The 16,258-nt window shown below is 47.0% G+C and overlaps 1 long non-coding RNA gene across 1 annotated transcript; it reads right to left on the bottom strand.

Moving 5' to 3' along the window:
- Positions 1-1,262: 1,262 nt before the first annotated feature.
- LOC119533187 lies at positions 1,263-15,866 on the bottom strand. The gene is made up of 3 exons (XR_005216605.1): positions 15,449-15,866; positions 1,892-2,132; positions 1,263-1,567 (listed from the first exon to the last, which is right to left on the bottom strand). It is a non-coding gene; the product is annotated as an uncharacterized LOC119533187 (long non-coding RNA).
- Between the last annotated feature and the right edge of the window lie 392 nt (positions 15,867-16,258).

Here is a 16,258-nt window from a genome sequence, read left to right on the forward strand (position 1 = left end):
GGGTCGGTGACTCCGTATCTTGCCTCATGTCCAGTGTCTGAAATTCCTCCACCCCAAAAGATCTAGGACATCTTACCCCAGTCCTGGATAGTGGACACAGTGGAGGAGTTACAGAGCCGGTTGCTTGTTTTCACCAGTTGCCTCTGTGTTAGCATCCTTACAATCCCCTACTATCCTATCCTCCACATTTTACTGTCAGAGAGCCCTGGATGTTATGAGTATACTAAGGAATCGTCTGAAGTTCTTACTTCTCACAATACCTCTCCCTAACTGAGGACAGAACTAGGTTTCTTTCAAAAACAACTGTCCCTCTTTCAAATGCGCCTTCTTTTAAGCTATTATAAAGAATAAAAGCCTTCTATTTAAAAACAAACAAGCAAACAAAGAACAGCCATAACTTAATCATCCTTTAAATACTAGCTAATAACTTCATCTAATTTTAACTTATAAATGGAAATTTCTTTTGTTTGAACATAGCCAAATGTAGTCAAACATAACCTTGAAGTTTGACTAGTTGATTTTTTTTCCTTAAGGTTACTTTAAGAATACTCTTTCTCCCTCTCTCTTGGGTTAAGGATATAATGCAAGAAGAATTTAGAGTTGTAAGTAACATAGTGATAACTTAAAAATGAATTAATAAATTAAACTCATATTAACTGAATTCATATTAGTGTTCATTTCAATTAATAGCTCTTCCAGCAACAACCAGAGAAAGAGAAATATTGGCTTCCAGATCCTTTTGGCTCAATTTCAGACTAAAGAGAATAAACAGAGGTGCTGGATATGATTAGTTGCCAGAGAAATACAGATTTCTCCACCATGAGTTATCATTACACACCCATAAGAATGGTTAAAACTTAAAAAGACTGATAATTTCAAGTGATGGCAGGATATGGAGCCACATGGAACTCTCATATGCTGCTGGTGTAAATTGGTACAACCACTTTGGAAAACTCTTTGGAGGCATCTTCTAAAGCTAACACTATTCCATGATCCAAACATTCCATCTGAGGTATATACTGAAGAGAAGTAAGTTCATGTTTCTCCAAAAGAAATGTACAAGAATGTTTATTGCAATTTTATTCATAATAACCCCAAATGAAAACCAACACAATGTCTACCCATAGGAGAATGGATAAATAGATTGTAGCATGTTCACACAATGGAATACTACACAGAAATAAAAAAGAACACCCAGAACAACTGATAACACAACATATTTCTAGTGAAAGAAGTCAGACACAAAAGAGTAAATATGCTAGGATTCCATTTATTTAAAGTTTAAGAACAAGAAAACTAGTCTATGATGATGCAGAACAGTGATTACCCTGGGTAAGAGATGGGTAGGGAGCCGGGAGTGGTAGTCGCAAAATTTCTGGGGCTCCCAGTCCAAGCAATTCTTGTACAGTCCTCAGGATATTTGCTGCAGCCATGTTTGTGGCAGCCTAACTGTCCATCTCCAAGTAAATGGTGAAGTTAAACGTGGTGGGCACACACTGTGGAATGTTGGAAGCTGTTCGAAGCATGGAACTAGATGCACATACCACAATATAAAAATATCTTAGAGCTGTGGATAAAAAAGCAGGAAACTAAATGCAATGTAGAGCATACTATATGTAATATAAATTAACCCCCCTCAATAATACCATATATTTTACAAGTATGTATACATATAAGGATATAAACACATTAGTACAGTGACTAATTCAGAAGGAATTCAGTGGGGATGGCAACACCATCAATAGAATACTATGATTAACTCAAATCTTTACTCCTGGGCCCAGAAAACAAAAATTAATGAAAACAAAAATAGCAGCTACAGATATTTTATGGAGACAGAAATTTGTCTCCTTTGTCTAACTGAAAAAGAACTAAGTAGACTTGAGAGTACCTTTTTTAAAAAAAAAATCTGCATACAGTGTCTTTGGAAGCAAGGAGAGAGAATTCGAAAACGAGGATGGTCTCTAGCTGGGGGTTGTCTGGGAATCTTCTGCAGATGCAGCTGGCTTTTCCAGGACAACTCACGGTGGATGGGCTCTTTACTGCTTCTTATTTTGTCCTTGACATTCATTACATAGAGATCTTCCTTAAGGCATACAACCATACTGCCTTTTTCAGAAAGCCCCTACAGTCTGGAAATGGATATCAAATGGGAAAAATTAAGGCATAGAATGGGAAAGTTATCTAACCAAAGCAGTTATTGGCAGAGTTGGGATTTAGCCTAACAATTTTAAGAACAGCTCTTTGGTCCTGGGTTCTCTGATCATTGGAGTTATCCAGTAGGTCTCATCTTAGTGAGCAAAGCTCCCATCATGGTTTCCTATTTAAGACTCCCCCAACTCTTGGGGGCTGGGAGAGCTGAGTAAGGTGGATCTCTGGAAAGGACAAGAGGAATTCTATGAGCTCCCCCAATACAGCCACCATACTTTGGGCAGCAGTTAGGGAGGTGATGAGCAGTCAGCTGACTGCCAGGGCACCCCACATTTATTAGACCCAAGGTGAGAGGAGACCCCAATCTTGGGAGGTGCATTCATCTGGAAGTGCCTCTCAACTCCCAAGAATTCCTTTACAAGTGCCACAGACCCAAGTAAATACATACTTCTCCCTGTGGACTTTTCTAAAGACCGCTCACTCAAACAAGGCCCATTGTAGTCTTTGAAAGCACAAGTTCCTTCTGATATCAGAACAGAGATTATTGTTCCTGTATCAAAGAGTTGATGAAGGTCAACAAAGCTCAGGAATGGAGGGGTTGAGCCTGGGTCAACCCATAGGGCTGGGGGAGACATGCTGTTCTGCACAAACTAGGAAAATATCCTGAACAGGGAGTGGAGAAAAAAGGCTACCCCTATACTTTTGAGTTTTGGTGATGTTGAGGCAAAGAAATGCTCAGTGTTCTTTATGTAGTTCATGTGCTCACATTCTTGCTTGTCACCAGTCTTCTGGGAACCAAGGAGTTTCAATGGCAAAGGAGAATAGAGATTATGTATTGGTACCGGGGGAAGACCAGGGATTTGGGGCATATGGGGATGGGGAGGTAAAAATAGAAAGGAAGGGAGAAGTCTGGGTTCCATTGGCTCTCCTGAAAGGTTTGGGAACATACTGAAACTTGGGCCCTTTTTTAACCAGCATTGGCTCCTGAGAGCCTTGTTTGGATAAGGCCTTTGTACTGCTCATAGGCAACACCTTTTCCATGCTATTACCCTGTTGGGCTCCACACTGGGCTTAGCAGCCCATGACCAACCAAGCCAAGTCCTATTGGATTGAGGGCAATTTAGACTTGTCTGGACCAAACATACATTTTTTGCTTTGCTGTCCAGCTGAAGCACCTGCTGAAGAAGGTGTCTGAACTTATCCTGGTTTGCCTACTTCCTATACCACCCTTGAGGTATCACGATGTAGCTGGAACCCAGCAAGATGGGCCTGAGTTCAAATTCTACATCTACCACTTACATTGTATGAGATCTTTGTGAGCTACTTAATGCCTGACCCTCAGATTTGCCCAAACATAAAATGGGGGAATAATTTTGATTCCAGAGGGTTGTGGAGAGGAATAAAGAAATGAAATAAAGAGTATGAAATGCTATTGGGCACACGGTGGGCATTCAGATATATTGATTTCCTTTCTTCCACCTAAATATTAGCTGGGCAGTTTGGGCCATTCATTCAAACATCTTTTTTTGACAGATAACTGAGTGCCAGCCCAGTGCTGGTGAATGATGCCCCTTGCAGTTGTGCAACCTAGTGGCGCAGATGGAACATAAAGTCAGGTGGGTTAGAAACAAAGTGGACTAAGGTGTCAGGAAAGTTGTGGCCTCATATTTCCTTAGCCTTGTCCTCTGATGTCTACTTCTTATTTGGCCATGAGGCCAGACATGAACACAATGCTTGGGGAAAATCTCTCAACCGAACTCTGAGAACATGACAATGGCAATTCACAACAGGTTGGTTTCCATCAGCAGCAAATGAAGTGCTGGGGAAGAGTTAAGGGAATCAAGCAGCTGTCACAACAGTCATCAGCAGCTTCTCTCTTTGCAAACTAAGTGCTTTGTGGACATTACTCAGTGAACTCTCACAGCTTCCTTACGGGGCGGGGAGGAGGCATAGATTATTAGAGATGAGGAAATAGGCATGGCAAAAGATAACTGCCTTGCCCGGAGTCACACAGCCAGCAATCAACCCAGAACTGCATTGCCCAACTTGGTGCCCATTGGCTCATACTCTGACCAGCAGGGTAATGAGTTCAGAACGCTGTGTGTGACTGTGGGAAACAGGGCTTACTGGTGGTAGGAGAGCTTTACAGCTGGTTCTGACACCTTCCAAAGATGAATTCTGATTCCACACTCTATTCTGCTTGGGTGTCCTTAAGTGTTTCATGTAGGGCTATTCCAGTGTCAGTCCCATCTCTGTTCTGCTGTGTGGGTCTTCAGGTGCTAATGCGATGGATCCTTAGACGGAATCCAACCCAATCCCCTTGTGTTACAGATGAGGAAATGGAGGCCCAGAGTGGTGAAATAACCCACCCAAGGTCATATAGGAATTGGTTGAGCTGGGTCTAGAACTCAGCTTTCTCAGGATTCTTTCTCCTCCCCCAGGAAGGTTTGCAACAATGGCCCTGCTTTCCAGCCCTGGCGCTCTCAGCTATAACCTGCAGCACCTCCTGAAATCCCAGGAGTTCCAAGACTCCAATATGCCCATCAATGCCCTTTGTTTATGGCCAGCATTCTGGACCATCTCTTTGGGATTTCTCTGGAGCCCTGTCTGCCTCTGGGGCTGCCTTGAAATGCTAGCTGCAAGGATACCTGGAATCCTTGAGGTATGGGAGCCACAAGCTGCTTCCACACATGTTCTCATCTCCAACATAAGCTTTCTAAATTGCCTCTCTTGCTGGAGTACCCAAAGCACTTAGCATATGTGGGAATATTTTCTGATGACAGTAACTTCACCACAGATAACATCTGTGTGAGTAAACACTTTTACCTACCAAGCTGGCCACTTCTGCGTCCACATTGTCACACTGCCTCAGAGGCTTCCAGTGGTTCACTCTAGTGACGGTGCCTTGGGTAAGCCGTGGCCACTGGTCCCCATCTGCTGACTAACCTCCTCTCCCATCGCTCCCCTTCTCGAGCCCCATGACCCAGCCAGACAAATCTTGCTTTTCTCCTCCCTCCATGATTCCCACACTTGAAGTCCTCTGCTGTGCGTGTGGGTAGAGAACCCTAGGTGGGGTTTAGCTAGTTTTTGTGTTTGTATTATGAGGTCGAGTTTGTGTTTTCCAATCTTGTTTCTCTGTTCAGGTCCTGGAGAGCAAGGATTTTTAATTAAGCTCTGTACTGCTGGGAACTTCTAGCAAATGGACCACCCCTTTCTCTCTATTTCTTCTAGGGTACAGCCGCCTGCTCTCCATCGTTGCTAGGAGCTTGCTGTGTAGGCAGCACAGCTCTGATTTGCAGAAAGGTAGGCGGGGGGACAAGAAAGACCCAGATGCAGCGATGGCAAGAAATTGCCAATTCTGTTGAAGAAATTATCCCTCCGTGACCAGAGGGTGACACTGCCCAACAGATCCTTCTCAGTCTCCTTGGGATGCGCTCACAGGGATGAACCGTGAGATCTGTTTTGGGCACTACCTCCACTGAAGTTACGAAGCACCTCCCTTCCCTGATGCTCCAAGCACTAAACATGTATCTCACTCATCTGCAGGCTCTAAGAAGTGAGGAAGAGACAGGTATTATTATTGCTATTGTCCAGATAGAAGAACTGGGGCGCAAAGCTGGTGCAGTGTGCGTGTGGGGTGGGGCAGGGGTGGTGGGGGGAGAGCTAAGCTGAGAACACAGCTCTGCCCAGTTTGCAGGATCCACAGTGCCCTGTGGTATCCATGTTCTCACCTAGATCCAAACAGCAAGGAAAAGTATGGGTTCAGCAGGAAAATAGTGTTGTTTTTCTCTGATGACAGACCTAAGATAGGTTGACTATAAAAACTTCAGACATTCATGAAATTGGGAATATGGGTTATTCCAAAGAGGAGGAAGGGGCTGGGTGTAATGGGGTGGGGATCACCACGGGGGATTCAAGCGTAATAGCGCTGTGTGTGTGTGTGTGTGTCAAATTGAGTGGTGAGTACATAGGTGTTATCGTTTTCTTTATTCCCTTTCTGTATATCTTAAATATTGCACACTAAATTAAAAATCTTTCAGACAATACAAAAAAGCATAAAATTATTGTTCAAAATGAAGGAAATGTAACAATTATTTCTGAGACCCTGGGTATCAAGGATGGAAAGGATTCATTAGAGTAACAGAAGGAGTGGTGCTGTTCTGGGAGAATGGGAGGGGGACCGTTTGGCCAAAAATCGATCATGGAATTACTCTTAGGGTGTCAAAAATTAAACTGGGCACTCAGCAGATATTTAAAGGGAACCTACTATCTGCCAAGCACAGTTCTAGGCACTAAAAAACGTAACCGAGTCCTGCTCTCAAGGAGCTTTCATTATAGTGAGAAAGGTAAAAATAGGTGAACGGTCAGAAAATAGCATTTTACAAACTGGGCTTAAAGCAATAGGAGGTGCAGAGGAGAAGGCTCCTTGAAGGGGATCCCCCAACAGACCACACTGCGGAAAGGCTCCTTCTCTGCCTCTCCCACGGCACAGATTGGGGAGTCTCGGCTCACGCTGGGTAATGAAGTGGGGGTGGGACCCAAGCTCCAGGGAGGCCTGGAAGCTGAACGACCCGACCAGTCCGGGGGCTGGCTCCACCCTGGGTGTGCCCAAGACCTGTGCATTATACTCTAATGAGGGGTTGGGCCAGTGGTGGTGCGTTTCTTCTTCTTTTTTTAATGAGGTGCTGTTTTGCATAGATAAATACTAGGATTGTGATGTGGGAATCAAGTGGCAAATCATTATGCAAAAAGTGCTGGCAAAGGTGAGATTCTGAAACCAGTTCTGCTTCAAGTCTGCTGCCCGAGCGTGGGAACTAGGAGGTGGCTGCCCGTCTGGGCCTCTACCTGGGCCGACTGGCTGGAGGCCGCCCTGTCCAACTCATCTTGTGACAGCTGGGCTGGACAGCAGGTGCGCTTCTTCGCTTTTCACCTAAGATCCCGAGTCCCAGGATGGTACTGAGAGGGGGAATGCAGGAGGCCTCCACCCCTGCTGTCCACACCTGAACGCAGGGTCTGCACCTGGCAGGACCAGAGTGATGCCCTTAACATAGATGATACTAGTTCTGATGGTTGTCAAATAACAGCAGGGGCTTTACGTGCCCTGGGAGATGGAACCCCAGCAAGCTCACGTGAACCTCAAAGAACTCTTACGCCTGGGAGGAGGCAGACATGGGGAGAAGCAGCAGCTATTTGTTTCCTGGTTTACAAACAGACCTCTTAACTGGGGGTAGCTGGGAGTAATCGGCTCCATCTCAATGAAGGAGATCCGAAGAGAGTTGCTGCTTGGGGAGCCAGGGAGGACAAAGCCAAGCAGGTTGGAAGAAGACGGAGAAAGCAGCTGAGGCAGAAGAGCTAGGGCTCCAATTTCCAGGATTCTCCTGCAATGCCTCACTAAGGCAGGACACTCTCCTAGTGGTCAGCTAGCCAATGAACTCACCGCACGTATTTGTGCTTTGATGAATCCAGATGCCTGCCTTCTGTCAGGTTCAGGGAACCTGTTGAGAGTGAGGACTGTTGACAGCTTACAAGAGGGCAGATACAGGAGATAAATAAATCCAAGGTCAGCACTGCCCACGTTAGAGGCCCAGGTGCTTACATCCCAGGTGGTGGAGGCTGCGAGGCAGCAGTGAGAGCGCCTCCTACAGACCACAGTGGGGAGAGGCAGCCTGAGCTGCACGGAGCCTGAGGGGTTCCCTTGAGGCTAGGCAAAGACCATCCATTCATTTATTCAATCAACAACTATTTGTTGAGCACCTACTATGGTGTGAATGAGATAGATGAAGATTCTGCAAAATGAAAGCAAAATCAGAATAACCTCCTTAAATTAGACATCCAGAAAGCGACCAGCCTAGTTGGTCTGGGCACTGCCACAGCATCAGCTCTAAATAAGGAGTGAGGCTTGGCTAAATGTCTTCATTACATCTAGACATCCACTTCCCACTGGGAACTGGGGAGGTTGGCTCCACCCTTCCCAAGGTCTTGGGATTGAGTGGAATGCCTCTGGGTATTACAGAGGCAGATGCGTGGGGTGGTATGGCAAGAAGTGTTGATGAAGCAATTCAATTATTCCAGGCTGTTAATGAGCTAAGTGCTGTATCTTTATTATGCATCAGATACTGGAACCTTTGAATACTAACAAAGTCTCAGGCCTTCCCAATATATACTACATTAAAATCAGGATTCTTTCCTGGAAGAAGCTCATAATACTTGTCCAGTTTCTTCAATAACCTGATCTTTAATTGAGCTGTACAACCAAATGTGACCCTTATACCTAGGGCTCCAAGAGAGTGACTGAAAGGAGGATTACAATATTTATGTTTCATGTTACCCAAGAATGGTTTTGGTCCCTACTCTACCATGTTCTCATGAACCACTGTAGGTTCTCCCCACACAACTGATTCCAGTCTTGGAAAAGATAATGCATGTTTGAAAACGTTCACTGCTACCAAAGGTGAGAAACAATTTAGCACATAGAGGACATATAATATTGGAGGACTAGTTGAGCAAATTATAGCATTGTTAGGTTTGAGTCTTGGACCCTTCCCCCATTTCTTCTGATGTAAACCCTAGCTATCTGTTGCTGTCTCCTCCCCATACTATATGGCCACTAGAAATGTTGATGACAATGCCTTTGCAGAGTGATGGAAAATGTTTCTTATGTGGTGGTAGATGGAAGAGCTGGAATATAAATAAGTACGTACATTTTGGCAATCCATAACATACACATGCATATTGAAGACTGCTTGCAATATAAAGATAATTGTATTAGAATTATGGGATATAAGTTACTTTACTGTTCTAAAAAATTAGTGTAAATGTTAGATATAATTTTTAATGCACTCTAAAAGAAGAAAAAAAAAATCCTACCTTAGAATATCACAGTAAATCTTCAAGCCTGACCATTTCCCCTGCTACCCAAAAACTGATTGTTAAAGTGAGGGTGGGATCTGGCAGGCATGTGAGTTACCTGGGGCATGTCTTTAATATGCTGATTCCTGGGCCCTACCCCACCTAGAACCAGAATCTCCCTTGGCTGTAATCCAAGAATCTGCTGATTCAGCCAAGCTTTGCAGGGCTTCTAATGCACATTCGTGTTTGAAAACTGCTGTTCTAGAAGTTCTCAGACTCAAGCTGTAAACATATAACAACAAGAGGGGAAAATGGATTTTCTCTCGTGAGAAACAGGCCAATTCTCTGACAGTCAGTTACTTGGGAATCAATTCACCAATTCTTTGAATTTACCAAATTTGTTAATTTATCAAAAACTTGTTCCAAATTGTAGTCTTCTGGAATACATTCAATGGATGTATTCTTCATGAACATCTGATTGCATTCTGCCCAAATATGTTAGTAACAATGCATTAAGAATACATTCTTATTCAGTTCAATATAGTCTCCATGAATATATTTCTTTCAAATTTACTAATAAGGAAAATGAAATATTTTCATAAAGAGAATGTATTCAAAAGAAAAATATTTCCGTAAGAAAAATATATGTATAAGAAAATGAAATGATTGTAGACCCTTGAGCTTTTGACACATTGAATATTCCTTAATTGCTGCTAAGAAAACATATTCATTGAGAATATTCAAGACATTTTTGTGAAATTAGTGAATTGAGTGAATTTAAAGAATTGGCCATTAGGCAAATTGATCCTTTGGGGATTCAGCTTGAATTGACTTAGAGTTCCCTCATAAAGCACAAGGTACTCAACACTGAGGTCCAGGAACAGTCCAGAGGCCTAGGAGGCCGAGGATGGAGGCAGGTTGTGGAAGCCCCTTGCTGTGGTTCTCTCTCTCCCATGAGGCCCTGAGGATCCCCCATTGTCCTACAGAGGGAAATGGTTGCTCTTCTTTCTTTCCACATCCAGGTGGGGCTGGGGCCTCCCAATTATCTCATCTCCTGGAGAGAATAGTTTTTAGCAGTCTTCTAAAGACCTAAAGACATGAGACCAATACTTTTGGGGCCTTGAACAAGGAGGGTAATGATTTGCAATTTAATTGCAGAAGTGAGGCGGACTGCACTGTTAGTGGAAGCCACTGAATATCTTGTGGCCCCTTCACCAAGAGGTGGGACTTTCCCACTGAGAACCTTCCTTCTGCATGGGTGACCCTCCTCTGTGATTCTGCATAACTATGTTGCTCATGCATATTCACACATAGCTATCAATTTGGGCTTGACCCAAATTAACAGCTAATGAAAAAGCCCTGGAAAGATTGTGCTGATTACAGCAGCCACTGACGTCTTAGACAGTTGCTGTTAATGGCTCACCTCTATTGAGTGCTTTCCAAGTAAAAGTCATTGTTCTAACAACTTTACATGCATTATCTCATTTAATTCTCACAGCAACCCTGCAAGGTAGGTACTATTATTATCCCAAATTTATTGGTGGGGACATTGAGACCTAGAGATGCTAAATCCCTCGCTTGAGACCTCACAGCCAGTATCTGGTTGACCTGAGCTCTGAAACGAGGCAGGCTGGCTCCAGAGCTTCTGCCTTCTTTGGTTAGCAAGAAATACTCATAGTTTTATTGCCTGAAACCCGTCTGCTGCCAGTGCATTCTTGAGGCTGAGGATGGATGAATATTTAAGGAGAAAATAAGGTAGTAAAGGAAGAGGTAGCCTCACAGGTGGCCTGTTAGAAACTTGTTACAGATGCTCTGACTTGGCCAAAGGTATTTAAATATGCTCTGGGTTTGGAGACCAGCAGTGGGTGAAAGCTGAAGATTCTCTGCAGAATAAAAAAGGAATCAGTCAATAATATAGGTACTGAGGAACCCCTCTGGGTGTCAGTCCCTGAGGAAGGGGGAGAGTACTAGACAAGAACTTACACTTTCTTTGTAAGGTTGCCAGGTAAAATACAGGAATCTTGATTAAATTTAATTTTCAAGTATACAATGAATAAATTTTTAGTATAAGTATGTCCCAGCTATTACATGGGGCATACTTATGCAAAAAATTATTTGTTTATCTGAAATTGAAATTTAACTGGGTGTCCTATTTTATTTTTTATTATTTGTTTAATCCGGCAACTCAACTTCTTTGGGGAGATAGCTTGCAACCTAGGCAGCATGTGGAGAAGTACAGAAAACCAAGCCTTTGGAGAAGGGAGAAAGTTCTGGATTCAAACCCAAGGAGATAACATGATCTCCTGGATAACACAGACTCGGTGGAAGGGGCCTAGTGATGGTGAGGCTGTCTGGCAGAGCTGCTTCCTGAAGATAGGTAGAAAGAGTCTAGAAGAGGAGGGAAGGAGGAAGGCTCAAGGCACACGTGGGGACAGCAAGCAGATGAGGACGTATCTAGAGGAGGCTCCATGTCAGGGAGGACCAGAGGGGAAAGAGCACTCTGTAGAGGGTCTTGAAGGTCCTGCTAGGGATTTTGGACAGTACCCTCTGGACAAGGATGGGTGCTCAATCGACGCAGTGTTTGAGGAAGGTTAATCTGGTGATGGTGGCATGTGTTATGGGTTGAATTCTGCCCCTTGCAAGACATGTTCAAGTTCAACCCATGTCCCTTGAATGTGGCCTTATTTGGAGATAGGGTCTCTGAAGATGTGATGAATTAAGAAGAGGCCAAACTGGGTTAGAGTAGGTCCTAATCCAACATGACTGGTGTCCTTACAAGAAGAGAGAAATTTGGACACATAAACAGATGGACACAGGAGGGAACGGATGACAGAAGCAGAGATTGAAGTGCCCCAGCTGCAAGTCAAGGAACACCAATGGTTGCGGCAAACTACCAGAAGCAAGGAAGTAGCAAGGTGGGATTCTCCTCCACAGCTCTCAGAAGGAGCGAGGACCTGCTGACACCTTGATTTCAGACTTCTGGTCTCTAGAACTGTAAGTTGATACATTTGTGTTGTTTTAAGCCACCCAGTTTGTGGTAATTTGGCACAGCAGCCCTAGAAAGCTGAGAGCAGGTGAAGCCGGCAGGAAGGGTGTGTGTGTTTAGGGTGGGGAGCTAAGCAAGAGGGGGTGAGGGTCCGTGGCAGTGGGAAAGGAGGAGTGACCTGGAGGACACTGCAAAGGAGTGGCCTCCTCTTTCCAGTAGGAGATCCAGGGGACCATCAAGAGGACAGTGGTCTAAAGTGGCTGCTCCTCTCCAGTGGTAGACCTGGGTCCGGCAGGGCAGGGAGGAGGAGAAGGCAGCCAGGGGCACAGGATCTCGGAAGGAAGCCTTTCACGTTAGGAGCATTCTCAGAAGTCTGTCACCAGACTGATGAGGAAGGGACAGTGTCACATCTTGTTCTGTTCCAGTCCCCTCCCTGTAATGCACGTATGCACCCACACACATAAACATGGCAACTGTGCACTTATGAGGTTTATATGGACTTCCATAGAAAGTGAACTCCAATAATATTTATCAGGGATGCAATTTCTGTCTTTGGATTCTGTTGTTTTGCCTCCCTTGCAGCCAGTCCTTTAAAGGATCCATGCCATTGCCAGAGCTGTCACCCGCTTGGCATGGGCGCCCCAGCAGAGCACCTTCTTCTCCGGGGAACTCTGGGTCCCTCTGCAGCTGGGCCAACTCTAATTGCAACTTGTAAAAGGTTTGGAGATCCTCTAAAGGAACGTACTTCAGTGTCACATGAGATTACTGTGGAATGGTCAGCGCATCCCTGACAGTGGCCCTGGCATCAAGCCAACCCTGAAAAGCCTGCTCAGCTGTTCTAGGTTTTCTCAGCAGAGCCACCTGGGCGAGAAAGGAGCAGCCCAGACATGTTGGAAATGGAAACTGTTCCAGCCCTTTCCTGGGACTGGGAGAGATGGGACAGACCCACAGGGGTGGAGTTGGAGGGAGGAAGGCTGAGCCCTGGGTACCCCTACTCTATCTGATCTCCCTGCCCTGGGGTGATCCGGGGCTTGGCGTGCAGCAATGGTGACTTTCCAGAAATGGCCTGGGGAAGAGGTGTGGTCCCAGTGCCCAGTGCATTGAGACACAGGAGTAAACTCCAAGTGGGCTGATTTCAAACCCACTGTTGAGTGTCTCCTGCCCACCAGGTCTTGGGCGAGGTGACTGCTACCTCTTCTTCCCGCTGTGCAGGGTGGGGGGTGGGGGTCTTAGTGCCTTATTAACCTGTGGAACTGACCGAGTCCAAGGTATGCTCGGGCTTCGTGCTCTTGGAGGAACAATGGCTAGCTCACTCACACCAGGACAGGGTGACCTTGGCATCACGGTGACCTGAACTTCACTGGTGGGGAGAGTTGGGGGTGGGGGGTACTGTGCAAACTGCCCATTCATCCTTACAGCCCATTCATCCTTACAGCCACCGGCCAGCCACTTTCCCTTGGGAACACTTGACAATGGCCGCAGGCGATCCCCTACACAGACCCAGCCCACTCTGACTTCCCATTGCCCAAAGGCTTAAACTGTCCTGCCCACCAGGGCTCCTGTGCCAGCCACGCGGACCTGCTGGCCCTTTCCTATGCTTTGGGTACCCCTTGCCTTGGCATGGACTGTGTGTTCTCTTTTTCTGGAATGCCCCTCCTCCATTTGCTTCTCTGCCTGGCAGACTCCACCTCATTGGACAACTGCTCCAAAGTCACCTCCACCGTGAAGCCTTCCAGTTTCCTCCATTGACACCTTCTTAAGGCTCTCTTCTATCCCTCTGTTGGAGAAAGAGCACTTATCCTATTGCACTGTCAGCTTTGTGACCCCTGGACCCACAGGGGTGGAGTTGGAGGGAGGGAGGCTGAGCCCTGGATACCCCCTCCCTGACCCAGCCTGGTCCACAGAACACTTGGGGCCTGGACTTTTCAGATGTTGCTGGGAGGCAGGGCCATGCTGCTGGGGCTCTGAGCATCCTTTCAACTCCTAGCAGCCTCCTAAGGGTGGGCTGCTGACCAAGCAGCAAGTTCCCAGGCCAGAGCCCACACTCCACCACCTGGGGGCCCATCCTCAGGCCTCCCTTCTGCCTTCCCCAGCTCATCTCTGAGGCAATGGATTCCTCCTTTATCCCCCAGACTCCTCCACTGACCGCTCCCTGGCCCAGCCCTGGCCTTTCTTGCTGACTCAGCCCATCTGCTCTAATTGCCGCCAGCTGGGCCGGGCCACCTTCCGAGACACAGGGGGCTGCAGGGCTCCAGCCCCTATCGGGGTGGCTTATTTGTTGAGGAATTGGTGTTGCTTCCTCCTAATGGCTGCTGGAGGAGGTGTCCCTGCCGGGCCTGGGGGTGGGTGTAGGGAGGGAGGCCCGGGGGGAGGCAGGGAGATGGGGGACAGAGCTGGGGAGCTACTGCCTGCAGCCTTTCTTTAGAGCAGTGGTTCCCGACAGGGGCCGATTTGCCCCCACAGTGGACATTTAGCTACGTCTGGAGACATTTTTGCTTGTCACAACTTGGGGGGTTGGGAATGGGGTGGTGGTACTGGCATCTAGGGGGTAGAGGCCAGGGATGCCACTGAACATCCTACAATGCCCAAGACAACCCCTCAGCAAAGACTTTTGCAGCTTCAAATATCAATAGTGCCAAAGTTGAGAAAGAAGAGGCTGGGGCCAGTTGGGGGGAGGGTGGGCCTCATATACTGGAGAGGTGGGCTCAAGTGGGTTCCGGGTGGCGAGAGAATGAATTGTTCTCAGGACAAATCTGAGGCCTTATGTGGCCCTTCGTAGTCCTCACGTGAAACCACAGTCCTTCCCCACCAGCCCTCACCCACCGCCATCCTCACTCCACAGTGGAGTGAGGGGACAATTTCTACTGTCAGTGGATTTTACATGCCAAGGAAACATTTTACTTCCGTTTATTTTGTTCCATGTCAGCCCTTGTATTCTGGGGGCTAAGGGAACAAGGGACTTGCTACCCTTTTATAAAAAATTCTCTATATAAGGGAAGGATCTTTCTTTTAATTCTATTACAATACTACTACTCATTAGCATGCATTAAAAAGTGTTTAAAACTGTAAGCTTTCACCTATGTTATAGGATTTCGGTGTCACAACAACTCTGCAGATAGAGGTTATTAATACTCTTTGAAGAAAACAAAAAATCTGAGGCCCAGTTTGGTTACCTAATTTGTCCAATCCACAGAGCTAAGATTAGAAGCAAGTCTTTGACCCCTAAGTCTGTAATTAGAAGACCCCTGTAGATCTGTCCTGTAGAGGAGAGGGCTGCCTTTTGAGTGACGAGTGCCATGGGAATCTTGGGTCTGCCTGAACCCTGTGGGCATGTGCCAAGGGCTCTGGGCCGGGGATGCTGTGGGGAGAGAGGCTTCGGGGTGGTGAACACAGGGTGGGGGGCCCCCGAGGAAAGAAGAGGCTACTAGAGGACACAGGCTGATTCCTGTGACTAATACTCACTATCATGAGTCAGCCTGGGCCCAGGAAGCATCCTCTTCTCCAAGGCCAACGTCCTAACCCTGGGGAAGGCCTGGCCGGGGCTGCCTGCTCTGAAGTTGATTAAGCTGCCCGAAAGGAAGGACCAGGGTGTGCCTTCCTGAGAGCAGTGTCCCATTCTCTCAAGAGTTGGCAGTGGCCTGGCCCCTCGCCTGTCCATGCATCCATCCGGGGAGCTCACGCCAGGCTGCTGGCTGCCACTCAGCTCAAAGGCGGCAGGAGGCAGGCCGTAAACAGGAAACGGTTAAGTAAGAGCAGGTGGAGCATGCCGGGTGCCGGAGCAAGGCAGGAAATAGCTGAGCCGCTGAATGGACTCAAAAGAATGCTTTGCCCTCCTCCCTGAGGCTCTGGCAAAGGCACCGTCCACCCACTGCTGCCCAGCCCTGCGCGGCACAGAGGACCTGCTGGAAAGAGAGAGGCCCAAGGAACCAGGAAGTCAGGGACCAATGGGGCAAGGAGGGAGTTCCTCCCCTGCCAGGACTGAGCCAGGCCCATCCCCAGAGGCCCAGGGCGTGAGGGGTTGCAGGGAGGTGAACAGGCTCTCCAAGAACCAGAGAGTGTTTTCCTCTTCCTGGATTTTTTTTTCCCTAGAGAGCCCTTCACATTGACCGCTACTCCCAGGAATTTTACGTCCCACCCTGGGTAGAGCCCACAGCCAGGTCTGCAGCCCGAGGTCCGGGAAGGGAGGCTGGGTGGACCGAGGGCTCTCCCTGCTCTCCCAGTGGCTCCTCGCAGCTGTGGGCACCCCATCAGGGAGGTGGTACCATCCTCTAA

Source organism: Choloepus didactylus, chromosome 4 (assembly GCF_015220235.1).
Source record: "Choloepus didactylus isolate mChoDid1 chromosome 4, mChoDid1.pri, whole genome shotgun sequence".
Classification (NCBI taxonomy): domain Eukaryota; kingdom Metazoa; phylum Chordata; class Mammalia; order Pilosa; family Megalonychidae; genus Choloepus; species Choloepus didactylus.